This window comes from Cygnus olor, chromosome 7 (genome assembly GCF_009769625.2).
Source record: "Cygnus olor isolate bCygOlo1 chromosome 7, bCygOlo1.pri.v2, whole genome shotgun sequence".
NCBI classification, from domain to species: Eukaryota; Metazoa; Chordata; class Aves; order Anseriformes; family Anatidae; genus Cygnus; species Cygnus olor.
In genome coordinates, this window is record NC_049175.1 from 9,866,620 (window position 1) to 9,883,492 (window position 16,873).

Genomic DNA, 16,873 nt, shown 5'->3' on the forward strand with positions numbered 1-16,873 from the left:
TGCTAATGCGCTATAGAGAATTCTCAGCGGCCAAAATCTCCTGTAAGCACAAACCTGAAACAAGTCAGTGATGGTAACACTTTAAATTAAGTGTCTTAAGTATACTTAGCTATGCATTTAATTTAGATATAACAAAACAGTGCGTATTACATATCAAGAGAAATGCTAAAGAAAATGTCTCATTTGTAGTTTTCCCCCAATTGAGCCAGCTCGTTTGTCTTCTTCAATGTAAAGGGAATAAAGCAGGGTTTGCCCTGAGCTTCTTTGGGAATGAAAGGATACCAAATTGTGCCTGTTTCAGGTTAACCTACTTTCAGTTGAGTGACCCAGCACCTGAGAGTGACGAAAGAATTCATCGCATTTTTTATTTGATCAGATAGCAAACATCATCGTTTGAAATAAGGACCTAACATTTACGAGTTTAATGAAATGTTTTATATATCATTAAGAATTAAAGCCTGAAGCTGTTTGGTAACTGGAAGGTTGAACAATTCGGAGTAGTATTCTACGGAGTTTTCAATTAACACTGAGTTTCCAAAATACTTTTAAAAAAAAAAGATTAAAATTTAAGTTGCCTACTGTGGTAATCATCTCTCTTGATTGCTAAGATACACTGGTACTTTCACCAAGAATGTGATAGAGCTAGCTCCCTCTTGGCAGGGTGCTGGTTCTCTAGGCCCTGAAACTGCAGCACCATCCCTGCTGCTGTCTCTGCAGGCAGCCAGAAGTGAAGGAAGGCTGCAGGTTCTACCACCACCACCTCCACAAAGCGCAAGGGAGCTAAAGAGACTGAGGAACAAGCCCATGCCCCAGCAAGGGGAATGCAAGTACACAGGCTCTTCTTTGGAAGTGAAAGGGGGATAACCCAGATGTATTTACTTTTCTCAATCTATATTTGACAGACTGAAAGTGTTTATTTTCAAGACATAAGCGTGGTAAGCATTTCAACACCTGGCACACCTACCTAGGTGCTGTTGTTAAGACCTAATGAATTCCATAGTCACATCATTCACAGACTTTGGCAAAAGGAAATCCTTCATGCTAAGAAGCAAGCTGAAGTTTATGCAGTGGTTTAATACAAAGGCTGTTGCAGAAACATTTATATCACTTCCTGATGACTGCAGAACTGCAGTATGTAACTGAAGCTCATCCATTGTGTCTCCTGTAGCTCAAGCTCACTTTCTCTAACCCAATCTAACTTAGTTGTACATAAAACAATTGACTGCAAAAGGAAACAATATGATCTGGACTGCAACTGTCCAGCTTCTGGAGGCGATGACCCTGGAAGTCCTCCAGCTGAGGCACCAGGCACTGACAGCGACCCACACACAAACCAGCCTGGAGCACTGCCTGCTGCACTCACACTACCATGCTGTACCCAGGAGGGGCCACCAAGGAACCAGACCCTGGTGGGGGGACTCAGTCCTTCGGGTGATGGTGTGATTGAAAACATACAAGCTCCATTCTGAAGAGTGAAACCCACTGTAAGGTATCTGGTTCAACTCAAGGAAAGTCTTGCGAGAATAGAAAATTCAACCCAGAAACGGATTGAACAGATTGGCCAGCAACTCGCTGTTGGAAGACGTGCTGACGGCCAAGATCATTCAAAGGAAGGAACAGCTCAGCAACCCAGTGAGGAAACGCTGAAAAAGAAATGGAAGAAAGAAGAGCAACCCAGGCTTCAGAAAGCAATGCTGGGAAGCACCTGGTCCTATAGCTGGGAACATGATCATTCAAGCAATGGGAAAAACCGTACAAGGGAAGCAAAATTTGGCTAACTGTGGTAAATCCTGTAACTAAAAAACCTACCAACAAGGGATAAATCTTAGCCACAGGGAAAGAGACAGCTGCAAGAAGACACACGAATAAAATATTTTATTATATTATTTACCCAAAGGATCAAAGCTCACAGACCAGGGGAAATGCACCCAATACTACTTCCAATACTACTTCAGGCACTGAGAGAACTGACCCATGTACAAACCTTCAGCGTAGTGAGTCATTAACACCCCTTCTCTGTGACGACAGCTTGACACTGGCTGATCTTTGTTTCACTTTTACTCACTTGAAGTCTTTTAGGAGAGTGCAGTAAACTGCTACAGTTTAAACCCATTTAAAGGAAACTGATTTGGGTTCTTTTAACATGGTTGTTTTCTCCATATTTAATTACTGTTGCAATTTACTATAAGATGAAGATGAGACAAAAATCAGCCAAAGCACTTCAGACAATTGCACTTTTCATACTTCCTACACCCATTCCTCAGAAGGGCAAAGACCATTCAACAGCTGAATTTTCTGGAAAAAGTTGAAAACTGTAGGATGACCGTATGTCATAGGATCCAAGAATTGCCCTCAAGTTTCATATTCTCCCAAACAACAGGGTTCCTCTGTAAAAAAGTGGGCTTTAAAAAGAAAATCATGTGTTGTTCAGCATTTCAGCATGAGTTTTTTAATTTAACAGCAAATGGAATGACTGTCACTCAGGTTACAAGTTCTGTCACTTATCTACAGAGTGAATTATGTTAAAAATTCAATAACATAACACCTTGCTGTTTCATTTTATATAGAATGACAGTATCATCTACTTCCAATTTTTTTAACCACATTATCAGACTTCAGTAGCATTAGTCAACAGCTCCTAGCCCCAGGTAAATGTCAACTAGAAAGTATTTTTTTCCAGGGAAAATGAACATTTGAAATGATTCATTTCAAAACAATAAGATACTTGACTTGCTTTTATATGTATATAATTATTATTTTGTTCCAGTTTGATAGAAAGAAAGCAAAGACAATATTACTATGTACCAAAGTGATTTTCCAATCAAAGTGACATGAATCAGTATATTTTAATTTTCTGGGGCAATTCAGGAAGTTGCAGATGGCAAGAAAATGTAAATGCATTTATTTCAGAGGAACAGAATTTCAAAGTCTTAAGTGGTTTTGTTTTGGTTGGTTGGTTTTAAAGCAATTGAGAATAGTCATAATTATTGAAAATTATTTTCTCTACTATTTTGGGGCTTCACTATTTGGACATGCAAACGAAGAGTATCTTCCAGCAGTTCAGGGGGCTTTTTGTTCTTTTTTTTCCTTTAATATATTTACTGAAAATGTGGGGTTAAGAATCTATTGACAAAACAGACACTACAATCTGAACAAGTAGATACTTGCAAGCAAGGCCAAAACAAATCTGTTTATCGTGTCATTGAATTCAGTTCTCAGCACAGGATCTGTTGACATGTTAAGGTTTATGAACACCACCATACAGTCAAATTTAAGTCTGAGAACCCTTTCTCCTCCACACAAACCCAAAGATAACAACATGGCAAATAAGGTTTATGCTAAGATGAGAGATGGCTTCCTTCTAGAGCTTTTTTGCATTTTATTTCATAAATTTAAGTAGATTTTAATTTCTCAGCTTTTGAGGAACAACAAATTTAGAAATCAATTTACACTTGAATAAATAAGTTTATTTTTATGAATAAATTAAAAGCCATGAGAAAAACGTAGGAACATCTACCACAAACATTTTCTTTACCATTAGCAGTAAATACTTCTCCACTGGGAGTAAACAGCAGTGAATGTTCTCTCCCAACAACCATAATGTATATAAGAACTGAACACAGATAAACCATGGTTTGTCAAAGCAACCAATCAAATCAGTAAATCGAGTTGTAAAAGCAACAGCTCAAAAAAAGTCAGTGATTTGATATCACCACGTATCTCAGAAGCAAAACACCGTTTCTCATCATCATGACCTCACAGGTGCTGAGTTGCAATCACCAGAAGCCCCACTATAATTCATACACAGATTAATCATTTGATCATATAAAGATGAAATACCAAGACTTAAAGCCCCTAAATATTGTCCTCAGTAGTGAGGTCTGTGATGTTATTTTAGTCAAGGTAGGCTTTGCCTGTAAAGGATCTCACCCGGTTCCCATAAAAGACGGTGAGAACTTGTCTCCCATACCACTACTTACACTACATTTTTACTACAGTGGGAAAATGTCTCACCATACCCAAGAGAACTTCTGACCTCTCAGCCTCTACCCCACCAAAATGCCCCCTAAAGTTTGACATCCCAGTAACGACACTGCTGACCAGATTTTCAGCTGTCTGATAATGGAAGAATAATGGAAGAACCCCCCACCAAAGACAGACACTAATTCTGCCGAGTCAAACTTTGGAGATACAACAGAGCAAAGAACCCCTGGCAGAAATTACAAGTGTGTTCCCATTGTAGTGAGCCCTCCCAGTGTAGTGCGCCCAGGCTACTGGCTCAAGAAAAGTGGATTGAGTTAAATCTCCTCTATTAGTCCAAAATCATGATGTTGGCAGCTATAAACCTTGTGATGCCAAGCACAGATTTTCAATCTGCTGCATTAGCAGCTCATTCCTCTCTGCATGGCATATTTACATTTTATATAAAGCAGCGGAACACAACATTGAAAATGATACTACAGTTAACAACTAACTAATAAGGCAGTGAAGTGGACTGGTACACAGAATACTCTAGAATCATGTTAAGAGCTCAGCATGAGCTCTCACCTGTGTACATTCAAGAAAACTTACGCATTTCTGTTTGGAATTTCCATGACTGATTTGTGCCTTACATGTGTCACGAGATGCATTGTTAACATCCATTGTGCAGTTTGAACATCTTGGAGGGGGCAGCAAAAAAGAAGAACAAAATATCCCCCACAACAAAAATAGTATTTCCAGTAAAGCTTCTGGTATGAGAGTTCAGTGAGAAATTTCCCACTAAGAACCAAGTTGTGGCTGGCAGATAACTAAAAGTAAATGGAAGAGGATCATATACTACAGGAGTTTTGAGGTGGTCTGATTTGTTTCTTGTTCCTATAATTCTGATTACCTTTCGGAGTTTCAAAGGACCACCATCATTTTCATGGATAATTGCATTCTGGTAGTTTGAAACAAGACAAGAATACTTATCTTTTGTTTAAAAAAAAATATATCAAAACATCTTAAATCTCTAGTGACAACTGAGTTCAATGCTCTTCTACTGCTGACATTCCAAAATATACTGAAAAGTGATGAGACAAACATACAGGATAAAGCCACTCCATAATGCCCAGGGATTCAACCTGACAGCTCCAAAACACTGACTTGGTAAGAGCATGGCTGAAAATTGCAAGACAACTGAATGTCAAGTATAGGAGGCACAGGCTGCTGCTAGAAAGGAACCCCAAAGGGTGGAATAAAAATAAAACTAGTTAGGCTTCCTTTGCCATCAGAACTAATCCTGTTCAGTGTAACCTCAGCAATAAATATTGATGTGGTACCTTCATCTTCTGAAATCTGTATCCCCTCTTAATATTGCAGGGCTAAAGGCAATGTTCTACTTTCATCTGAATTGTCCATCCTTCAAAATAAATCTCCGCACCACCACCTGATTTTTCTTCATCCTCTCAGACTAGCTTGAAATTTTTAACACATTTGCAGAAAGGCTTTTGCCAGCCTGTTCTAAATGCACAGTATTTGTATGCCTTTGTGTTCATCAGGTTAAGGGTTATTTTTGTGGTGTACCTACTGGTGATAAAACTGCGAATTCAGAGCACACTTCTGACTGTGATTTTGCTATAGCAGACTGTGAGCTTTCCATTGCTATCCCCCAGGCTCTTTCAGCATCTTTTTTTTTCCTGCTTTTCTGCTCAGAAAAAGCCTAAGAACAGGAAAACCAAGAGTTGATGAAGGGGGAACGGGATATAAATGAGTACCTCAGCAGTTGAAGAAGGAAGACTTGCCACCTCTCAGCTCTGAAGGTAAGACAGAAGGTAAAGGAAAGGCTAAATGTGGAGACAACACAGCTACCAGGAAAGCAACTATCTAAAGAGCACAGGGAGAAGACCATGGAAGTACCCATTTCAGGATACATACTTCTAAGAAGAGACTCGACTCACTGGAATCACAGACTCAGTTAAGTTTTCACCAGTCTCAGGGGTTTATGACCAACGAACATCATTTGTTTATCATATTTTTCTTGGAGAACATTTCTGACTTAACTAAGTGCTTCTTTGTTGGCCATCCAGAGATTCATCTTCTGAATCAAAATAACAAGCTACGTCTCCAATGAATTGTGAAAAGCAGGGAAAATTTCTGCCAGAACCAGAAGAAATGGCTGCTCTTTGTTGAAAAGAAAAGCAAAGCAGTTCCCTTTCCATTGGGAATATTCTGGCACAAGCCTGTTTTTAACAGTGACATTATAAGCAGCTTTGATGTGCAGTAGTCACGAGGGACACACCTAAGCCTGATACAGCATAGCCCAGCAACAGTCAATTCCAACAGCATTAAGAAAATCAAACAGCAGTGAAACAACACCTTCCATAGGTTTAGAAAGCTCTAGCCACAACCCCACTGAAATGTAATTGCTTGCCATCACACACCAGTGTTTGCTACAGTTCATGCAGTGAAGGTTCAATGCACATAAGGGCGGGCTTTAACATCACCTCAGACGGCATCAACTAAAGCGTTGTGCCATTGGCCTTCAATGCTCACAGCAGTAACTCATGAATGTAAACATGTCTGACAGTTTTTCTCTCCCTTGAGAGCAGTGACACTGTACCAGTAAGCAGAGGAAGGATTTGGACAGGACATCTGTAGCCTCCTTCCCACAGGTGGAATACCACCTTTACAAGGTGAAGATACAGGTGAACTGTCACCAGCCACTGCTAGAACAATGAGACCCCCAACTTGGCATCATCTGAAATCACCTGGGCTGTTCTCTCTTGTTGGCAATTTGGTTGGCCCTCTGGAAGACATAGATCTATATGCAAGATAAGTGATAAAATTTGCTATGTACTATAAAATCACAGCTAGATTGTTAAATACCATAAAAATACTGTGTGTAATATAGTAAAAATATTAACATGTTCCAGGCTTAAAACCCATCCCAGAATTTACTTCTACACCTCTTCTATCCCTGAGGCAATGTATCATGCCTGACGGAAACATTTGATATGTCAGGAAGGTATCCTAATTTACCATTAAAAGTGTTTTAAAATTGTATTTTTTCCCCTGCTTCCTCTCCAGAGCTGCTCTTTACTTTTCTGGCAGGACAGAGAGGCCAATCTGATTTAATTTGCATTTTTGACAATCTATTAAGTTCCTCACCAAGGAAATGGATTAAGTGTGAGGCTGTCACACACTTCCAAATGATAGGAAGGCAAACACACTCAGAAAATAAAGGGTGGGAGTCTCAATATATTATCTACAACAATAATACACCTTTCAGATGCCTTTTTTGACAGTAATTGAGGTAATTCGCATTATAAATTAATATACTCAGTTAATATTTAAAATAAGTAAAAAAAAAAATGAAGAAGTCAGCTTCCTAGGTTTAATAATCTGGCTCTTGAGTGTAAACACATGAAAATGACCCGTTTCAAAATGGAAGGAAGAAAATTAAATGGATATCAGGAAAGCAAAAACTGCAACACAGAAGGCAATAATCTATCAAATGCATCCAAGTACAGTTTCAGGCAAAAAGACAAGCCATAACATAAATTGTCTCCATTGAAACTAGAATTTTATTCCAGAGTTTAGTTTAGCCACAAAATTTCCAAGCCCCAAAATATATAAAACCAATTGCAGTGACATACAATTAAATAATGTGTCTTTTAAAAAAACTTCTTGTAAAACTTGATTTTCTTAGTGATGTCCTAATATTCATTTCCAAGAACACATGTTGATTATCAGTCTTTCATTTAGATACCTGTTTACTTGTTAATCCTGGGTTTGGAATACACTAGGAAATCTACAGCCACATTGAAATTCTATGACTAACATATTTAAACACTGGGGTATTTAAATAATGTAAAAATAACTTAGTTTTGGTGGTATACTGATTCTAGCAGAGAACACACCCATCAGCATCTAGCATAAACAAAACCATCCCGATTCTACCATCATCCTTCTTCTATTATCCAAAGCCACTCCACACCCAGAAGCAATCTGCTTAGAACACAAAATGACTGGAGGAAAAAAAAAAAAAGCATTATGGAAGATTGTCTGTACAGGGAGTTACCTTTTTTCCTTTCTTTTTCCTGTGAGCTGGTTTAGCATTTTTCTCCTTTGCTTCCTCACTCATTTTTCAGCAGGTAAATATACAGGGGAAGGGGAATAGAAGAGATCACTGCTTGTATTCCAACATGCAAAGCCACTGCAAATATTCACAGCCGTGAAACCAAAGTCCATCTGCTGACGTTTCTCAGACAAGTAACAGAATAACTGCTGTTTAGAGCCAGTCTCTGCTCCTCCTGCACTGACTTGAATTGCTCATAGCCTTGCTGTTTTCTTCTGTGAGAAGCTGGGTGTTCTCACATCAAGCAGTCTGTGATTCCTCTAAAGAGGAGAGAAAACATTTTCCTCTTTCATTCTTAACTAGTCTTCACTCCTGAGATAAGATCTTGACAATGCTTCCTAGCTTGGTCATCCACGGTGCTTCCAGTCTCTTACATGGGGTTGATGAGCCACACAGAAATTAGCTGCAGACGGCTGACAAGTCTGAGAAGCGTTCACCAGCGGATGATTTGCCGTTGCTTGCAGACGCAGAAAGTGAGCCTGAATCGCTCTGATTGCCGGTCGTGTACAATACCGACATGTGTTGAATGCATCAGGGCATACCAGAAAAGGAAGCCTCCGAGAGTGATAAAAGATCAGGTTACTGGATCTTAAAGCCACTCCCAGGCAGATTCAAACAATAAAAGGCACAACACACTGCTGGAGAAATTGCTAGATGAGACGTTTACGTTTCCAGCAGCTCCATATACCCATCCAAAGGACCCGCAAATTACCACTCTGAACGCACAGTTTAAAATATTAATTATTCATCTCATAAAAGCAGCAGCAATATTTCAGCAAAACACGTATTTACAACTATCTCTGCCTGTGAGAGCTTGCTCCTCCCTTGTATGCCTGTTCCTATGACAGAATTTGTAATCTCTCCACTAATGCAGCGCTCTTTCACAGAAGTGTTACGTGCCTCATATGTGTGCATGACTGGCAGGTTTCAGATCATGTTTCCACATGCTGCTGACCTACTCCACTGAACGGTTTGGCTACTTCCCTACAAGTCTCATGGAAAAAAAAATCAAGAGAGGTCAGAGACTTCATAAATTCTCTCCAGTCTGTGCCCATTAAGCCACGTAACACACAACCTATGCATTACCAACAGCCATGACAGCAGTCATTCACAAGATGTCTCATTTATGTCATTACCACACTTAAAATTGTGAACTTCTCTATACATACATGGACAGATTCCTATGTTGACATTCCCCCTTAGGAGCTCCCCTCCCACCAAGGAAGCTGAGAGGGGAGCTGGGAAGGGGGGGGGAAATACAGAACAGGTATCAGACGTCATGCAATAGCCCCATCCACTGCTCTCATACCACTGAGTTAGCAGTACTCTAATCTGCCCATTGCTGAGGACTCTGGTCACATAGGTACCCAGTAACAATGAAGTTTTTGTTCATTTGTTTTTACCAATTCACACGTGATTGGTCTGATGGGCTTTGGGATCAACATCAGAATCCTCTTTCTCCCATCTTCACACCTCCCCACCTTTCACTCCCATTTCTGTAGCATATTACTCACGACAACCAACAAACATGCCACAGACAAAAAAGAAAGAAAACAAAAGAAAAAGATTTAATGCATGCTGTTTGCCTCAAAGCTTGTATCATTCTCTACAAATAATTTCAGTGAGCAACCACAACAGCACCATCACATGGAGGCTGTTTTGTGTGTGTGTAGCCAGCAAGTCCTCATGCCCGCTGTCTGAATGTACTGGAAACAGGCCTGCACCACCTCAACCTGGGGCTCCAAACTAGGGACAGTTCCCCACGTGAGCCCTGTAAGGTTGATGTTTTGAGGAACCGTACCTCATACGATGCAAAGTTTAAACAAACACGATCAAGAGACCACTGATAAAATTTACCTTGAATCTTAATTCATGAGCATAAAATAGAATTTATACTTAAGCAGTATTTTTGTACAAAATGCAAACAAGATTGATGATAAACAAAACCAGAAGTTTGATTTTCCCAGGCAGTTGGATTTTAATGGCTGTCTCAGAGAAAGAAAAAGAACCCCAGCCTTTCCCAATTTCGCCTTTTTTTTTTTTTTAATGTTATCTTATAAACTGAAGTGCTCTCTGCTGGATAACAGTGGGTAAAACAATGCTTAAACACTCAGAATACCACTCTATCCTAATCACATGAAAAACAAGCTTCCTTTCTTTGACTGTTTTTACCCTGCATGCATACCTCTGGGCAACGCTTAATATTTTCTGAAATAAGTCTGAATAGGTAGAGATCAAGTGCAATATAAGTGCGTTTTCCAAAACTAAGCTAAAGATCTGCTACATTGAAATGACTAGTTAAAAGAAAGCATCTGTAATTTGTGGCATGCTTAGCTAATTATATGCCTGTAAAGTCATTTTTTAAATGAAAAGGTCATAAAATAAAGCCATGCTTCTGCATAAATAGAAATAAAGTCCTCTTTCCACAGCAACCTGTTAGCTCTCAGGAAGTTGACACATGAAAATTATTCACTGTGCTCAAGTATACAGGCTGAGGAATGTCACGGGTTCCTGCTGAACTTTGGTTATTTAGCTGTGTAGCTTTTGGTACGGTCCATGAGATGAAGATGTTTAGTAGGTTTTAGGATTCTTCTGCCCTGCTGCTAACTTCCAGGGCACTTAATTATTTCTGAAATGGCAATACTCTCACATGCTACCTATTACATAATCCCTTTTATTTTCCCTTTCCTCTCATTTTCTTTTGTTTTCACAAACATGAATAATCTCCCCAACATAGGTATATATAGAACAAGAAGGAAAAACCCAGATGAAGAAATACAGATTTTATAGTCACAAGACACTCAGAGAAAGATCTCACACATCTCTTCCCTCATATTGTTCAGTTAACCATAGCAACCCTGCTGAAATTTTATCGCATCTATCTTCTGCCATTTGAAGGAATCATTCACATGTCAACATTAAACTCTTATGCGCTGTTTCATTTCCTCCTTACCTTAAAAAAATTGCCAAGTTTTTACTCCAGGTTAAGTCAATATGACAGCAGGAGAAGCTAAATATTAGATTAGGAAAGGGTTTCAAAAAAAAAGAAATCTTCAAATCATGCTTTGATTTGAAGTCCACAAAAATACTTTCTGGTAGTAAAACTATCTAGTGACTGCTGACATTTGTCCATCCATAAAATTATACTACAGAAATTATTCAAATTAATCTTCCATCCCCAGGCTTTCAGCATATTCTGAGCATATCTGCGTATTTAAATGCCTAAGGTAATAGAAATGAAGTGAGAAAAAAAAATCAAATAGGATTGCCTGAAAAAATAAAGACTTCAGCATCCAATTCCAGGAAAAGTCTTCTGTACGTATTAAATTGCTGCTGGTACACAATACCTGAATAAAAACAAAATAAAAACAAGAAAAATACTGATTTCTGAAACAGAGCAGAAATCAGGGAAGATTTAAAGAGTCAGAAGTGAGCTCCAATTTAAAAAAAGACTGCAATACCCATGCAGAATTATATTAAGTATTTTAAAGAAACACAGCCATTCAGAAAGAACCTGTGCTTAAACATACAGCAATGCTGCTATGACCAAAGGAACAGTCTAATAAATGACAAATCACAATTACTATCTACTGTCTATATGGTCCTTAAGTAATGCTCACAAAAGTTACTTCTTTGTGGAAACGCATCTGTATGTTCAGGTATATTCTGATAAGCTACAGCAAAGGAACAAGTTAACACTTTGCAATTGCATAGCTATTTGAAAAAGGAAATTAATACTACCATACTTTAAAACTCTTCAGATTACTGATGAGAACACTGCTCCCTCTAACCTACTGCTTAATTACAGTAGAGTCTAGAAGTGAACTTTCACAACCTCGTTGATACATATCTACTAGGACAGTTCTATTTTTAAATCAAAATAACTCACATAAGAGGACAACAGGATAGGCCAAGTTCTGTCTATCAGTACACTTCTATTTATAAATTAGAGTGACTTGCATGCAAGAACCAAGAGGGTACGCAACTTGTTATTGGTGACCTGTTTTGTAACTGTGTGCAAGGGGTTTTAAAAAGAACAGCTATGACAGAGTTGCTTGATTTACCAAACATCCAAATAGCTGAACAACTTCACAGTCCAACTAAAGGACTACTAGTTTGTAGAAAGCAAGACAGAGGAAAAAAAGCCAGCTTGCTTTTTATCTGGGTAGAAGTCTGCAAAAATAATTTAACAGAAACTTACAGCACTCAATGTTTACTGTCAAATCACTTTACAGATTGACTGCCTAGTACTTTCTCTTGCATCTCAAGCAATGTTCTTTATCAAAATAAGACAAAATTGAAGGTTAAATCCAGTATTACTTAGACAGGAATGGAGTATGCACTGAGACTGGAAGGCAAATGAACTCTAATCCAGTTTCTTACAAAAGAAAAAAAAAGTACAATTATGAGTCATATCCCCTTTTATGTATATTTTCACAACTGTGAAAAAAGCATTTTGAAAATACATTAAAGGCTAAAAGAAAGTTTTGAGGTCAATATGAATTCATTTTCAAATTCCATTAGTTGATTTTCATCTGTTTAAAAAGACACAATTTAAGTACTACCGTTACTGACTTTGTTAACTTTTATTCTGATGAAAACACACAGCCTATGTGCTAATCTGCTTGTTTGCAAAGGTGCCTGTATGTAGAGGTTCATTATGTCATACAAAGAGAAAAAACAAACCCAATAAAAACTAGTTGCTTGAAGATAAACTATCGAATGGTGGTCACCACTTCATAACCATGCCTGGTTCCTGGCATGGTTCAATATAAACTCAACTAACAAACTGAACATTTTTCTGGCCTAAAAATCCCATGTTGTAGGCTGGCATTGACCCACTCAGTCTCCCTCCTCCTTTTAACAGGAAGCGTAGCAATCATTCAGACCTGAAACAACAGCATTCTAGGAGAGAAGCAGAAGTGAAATAAAGACACAGGGAGGAAAAGCCTTCTGATAAATTCTCAAAGTACAGGAGAGTTTGCAGCTCCCTATGAGAAAAGAAGTTATTGCAACTCCCTGAGGAGTGCAAATACTTGTATCAAAAAAATGTAGTCTGACCTGAGGTAAACTAACTGAAAATAAAACAGAAACGAAGACATGGCAACCCAGGTTTTAACTCAGGTTAAGTAGTTAAAATTAATTTGTGTATTGAAGGGCTGAACATGAGATACTCACATGAATCAAACCCAAGCTGTCTTGTCTTCACAGTTACTTTAACATATGTTAGCTAACTGAAGTTAAGAACCTTGAGGACAAACATATCCCTTGAGGATGGAACTGAAGGGAGTCTGGGAGTGAAGCCCAGAGTAACTGGGAAGTTACTCTGTGGGAGAGAGAAAACTAAGAGATTAAATTGCTTCCCTTGCTCCCTTGAGAGAGGAATTAGCTTGCTTTAAAACAACCCTCAACAAATGAGGTTTGCAAGAATTTCAGTTCACTAACAAGAGAATACAAAACCAAAAATTAAGTAAGTAACAGATTCATACACAAAAATGTGTTAGTGTCCTGGTTTCAGTTAGGACAGAGTTAATTTTCCTCCTAGTAGCTGGTAGGATGCTATGTTTTGGATTAGGATGAGAAGAGCGCTGATAACATGCTGATGTTTTAATTGTTGTAGAGCAGTGCTTACACCAAGCCAAGGACTTTTCAGCTTCTCGCTCTGTCCTGCTAGCGAGCAGGCTAGGGATGCAGCAGGAGCTGGGAGGGGACAGACCAAGGACAGCTGACCCAAACTGGCCAAAGGGGTATTCCATACCATCTGACGTCATGCTGAACAACATATAGGGGTGGCTAGCCGGGGTGGAGGGGGGACCGGCTGCTCGGGGATAGGCTGGGCATCGGTCAACGGGTGGTGAGCAATTGCATTGTGCATCACTTATTTCGTACACATTATTACTATTAATACTATTATTATTGTTGTTGTTATTATTATTGTTGTTGTTATTATTATTGTTGTTGTTATTATTATTGTTGTTGTTATTATTATTGTTGTTGTTATTATTATTGTTGTTGTTATTATTATTGTTGTTGTTATTATTATTGTTGTTGTTATTATTATTGTTGTTGTTATTTTCCTGTCTCAATAAACTGTCTTTATCTCAACCCACAGGCTTCACTTTCCCATTTCTCTCCCCCATCCCAGAGAGGGAGGGGGGAGGGTGAGCGAACGGCTGTGTGGTGCTTAGCTGCCAGCCGGGCTAAACCACAACAGTTACGTAGTGCAAATTAATTCTCTTCCAGCTGTGTTTGAAAACAGTTACAGAAAGAACATACCTTATATCCAAGCTCTATAAATTCTTATTCACATGCTAATAGATTCTTAGGGCAGATTCTGATTTTGATTTTACTCTTTGCATTTTGCAAGACTATGAATATATTTTATAGGGGGTTCTTTGAAGGTTCAACCTATAAAACAGACAGTTCTACTGAGGTAAGACAGCAGGTTTTATACAGATGAGAGAACAAGAACAGCCTATTTCAAACTGATTTGCCCCCACAAGCATGGGGGCAAAAAGCCCCAACCTACAAACAGTACTTCCAATCACATATTTCAGTGATACTTTATGTCAGAAACCATGGCAGGATTTGGAAGTTGCCAGCTCAGTGTGTATGAGGAGCTTCCCAGCACACAGCATCTTACCACGTTTACATTTAGGAAAGAAGAGGAAGCAAACCGGCTGAGAGGCTGCCTCTCCTGGAGTTGGTTTTGACCATGCTGTGTAGCAGTGCTGTGGTCAGGCAAGATGCAGGTCACCTTCCCATGTTGTTTTCTCCATAGTGAGCCATCAGGCTAGCTGTCCCTTCTCCCGTCATTACAGGGGGGTCAACCAGTTTGGTCATCAGGCAACAGTGTCCCAGAACAGCACATCTTTGTGGTTGGTGTATACCAAGTCCAAGCTAATATCAACCCAGTTAAGACAAGTATGTGAGACAAGTATGTGAGACAATGGAACGCAAGAAATGAAGGGTAGCTATGCATAAGTGCACATGCAGCCTTTTGTTCCTCAAAATCATGCTTATTTTGACAGTAACAAAAAAAAAAGAACAGCAGCAGCTTCACAAGCCAGAAAAATGGCATAAGCCTTCATGACAGATGATTCACAATCCTACAATTCAATGAACTAGTAAGTACTGAACAACCTGAATTCAGCATTGATTTAAAAGGCCTCAGTCTGCAAGATTTTTGTTGTTGTTGTTTTTTTTAATCCAGACTCATCTAATTTTACTGATAATATCACAGCGGCAGTAAGATGAGCAGTTCTCTTTTAAACAATAGAAAAAAAAGTTATAACATTGAAGAAGCTCTGCTTTGGGACCACATTTGGAGCATAACGTGAATGTTATGCTAGTAGGAATATCTAGTCTTTTCTCTCCCTAATTAGGGAGAAAAATGCAAGTCATGACATTTCCATTAGGTAACAATTTCTTCACTTCTTACCTTTTTATTTTAAAACATATTGTATGTACCCACGGGGAAAAAAAAAAAAAAAACTTAAAACTGCTGGAAAAGCATTAAGTGGTAGCAGTAACTGAAAAATGTGTAACTTTCAAACTAGAAGTTTCCACTGGGGAATGTAAGAACAAAACATTTTTAGTCTCATTTATGCCTGACAATGCTTGAAGTATATACAGAAGGTGATATTTGGGTTTTCAAGAAGCTTTCATTCACCTGTTCCCAAAAGGAGGTCTTAGAAGACTTAAAAATCTCTTCTGCTAGAAGACTTACAATGACCCATGCGAGTCTGGCCCAGGAAGAAATAACAAGTGTGAAGAACCAAGACCAAAGCAGGAATGAAGGCTAGAAAGATGAACTCAAGTCTCAGCTGAGGCAAATCCACATGAAAAAAAAAGATCAGAAACAAGTAAGATTTGACATTCTCTGTTTTAATTCCAAATCATACCTGAAACAGAGAAACATCAAAACATTATCCTGAAGACTTCCTTCAGAGCATCTGATAAGTTCCAGAACTTAGATAAACTTGTTTGGATATCTGAAATACATGCATATAAATCTATATCTGAAATTTCTGAGAAGATGGATGTTGCCCTTGCCTATTTGGTTTTTCTTTTCCCCTCCCCCCCACAAAGCAAACGGACTTTACCTGTCATCTGCCCAAGAGCTTTTTAAAGAAAACAGCCCGAAAGTGTGCAATATCTTTCTCCTGCTTCATGTTTTAGGAAATTAGAGAGAAGTTGAAACAAAGTCATTTTCATGGTAAACACAACTTTTGTTGTTGTTGTTTTTGAAAACCTCCAACAAGAAAAGCAGCTTTTTTTTTTGACCAGCTATAACACATACAAAATAGGTGACATGATGGTCATTATTATTTCAGAGAGGCAAATAAGCCACATCCTATTCACACTCAAGGCCGTATGCTAGCCATGATCAGATTTCTCTCATTAGAAGATATGTGGATTGGAATAAATTCAGAGATAATGGAGCGGCTGGAGAGACAAGACCAGAGTGAGTGCACAAGAGGTCAAACAAATGCATTAAACTCAATTATTCAGGAATATCAAAAAAGAAATAAAATAATTATGACAGTCCCTATCACTGTGCCAATAATTTCAAGTGTCCCAGAGATTCTGAGCATCAAATGAGCAACAAATGTGTGTGCATGTGGGGGGGAGGGAAGGTGATATGTTGTTTGAAGTCTCGTGTATGTAACGATAGTTTGGAATTTCATCTTGTTCCCAACATGGCAATATGTACTGCATCTACCAGAAAGGAAGAATTTTCTTTACAAGACCAGCAATTTAAATACACAC

General features: G+C 38.7%; 1 protein-coding gene across 8 annotated transcripts in view; it reads right to left on the reverse strand.

The window, feature by feature from the left end:
• Nucleotides 1–16,873, reverse strand: part of ANK3 (ankyrin 3) — a 358,746-nt gene that overhangs the window by 289,080 nt on the left and 52,793 nt on the right. The window lies entirely within an intron of this gene.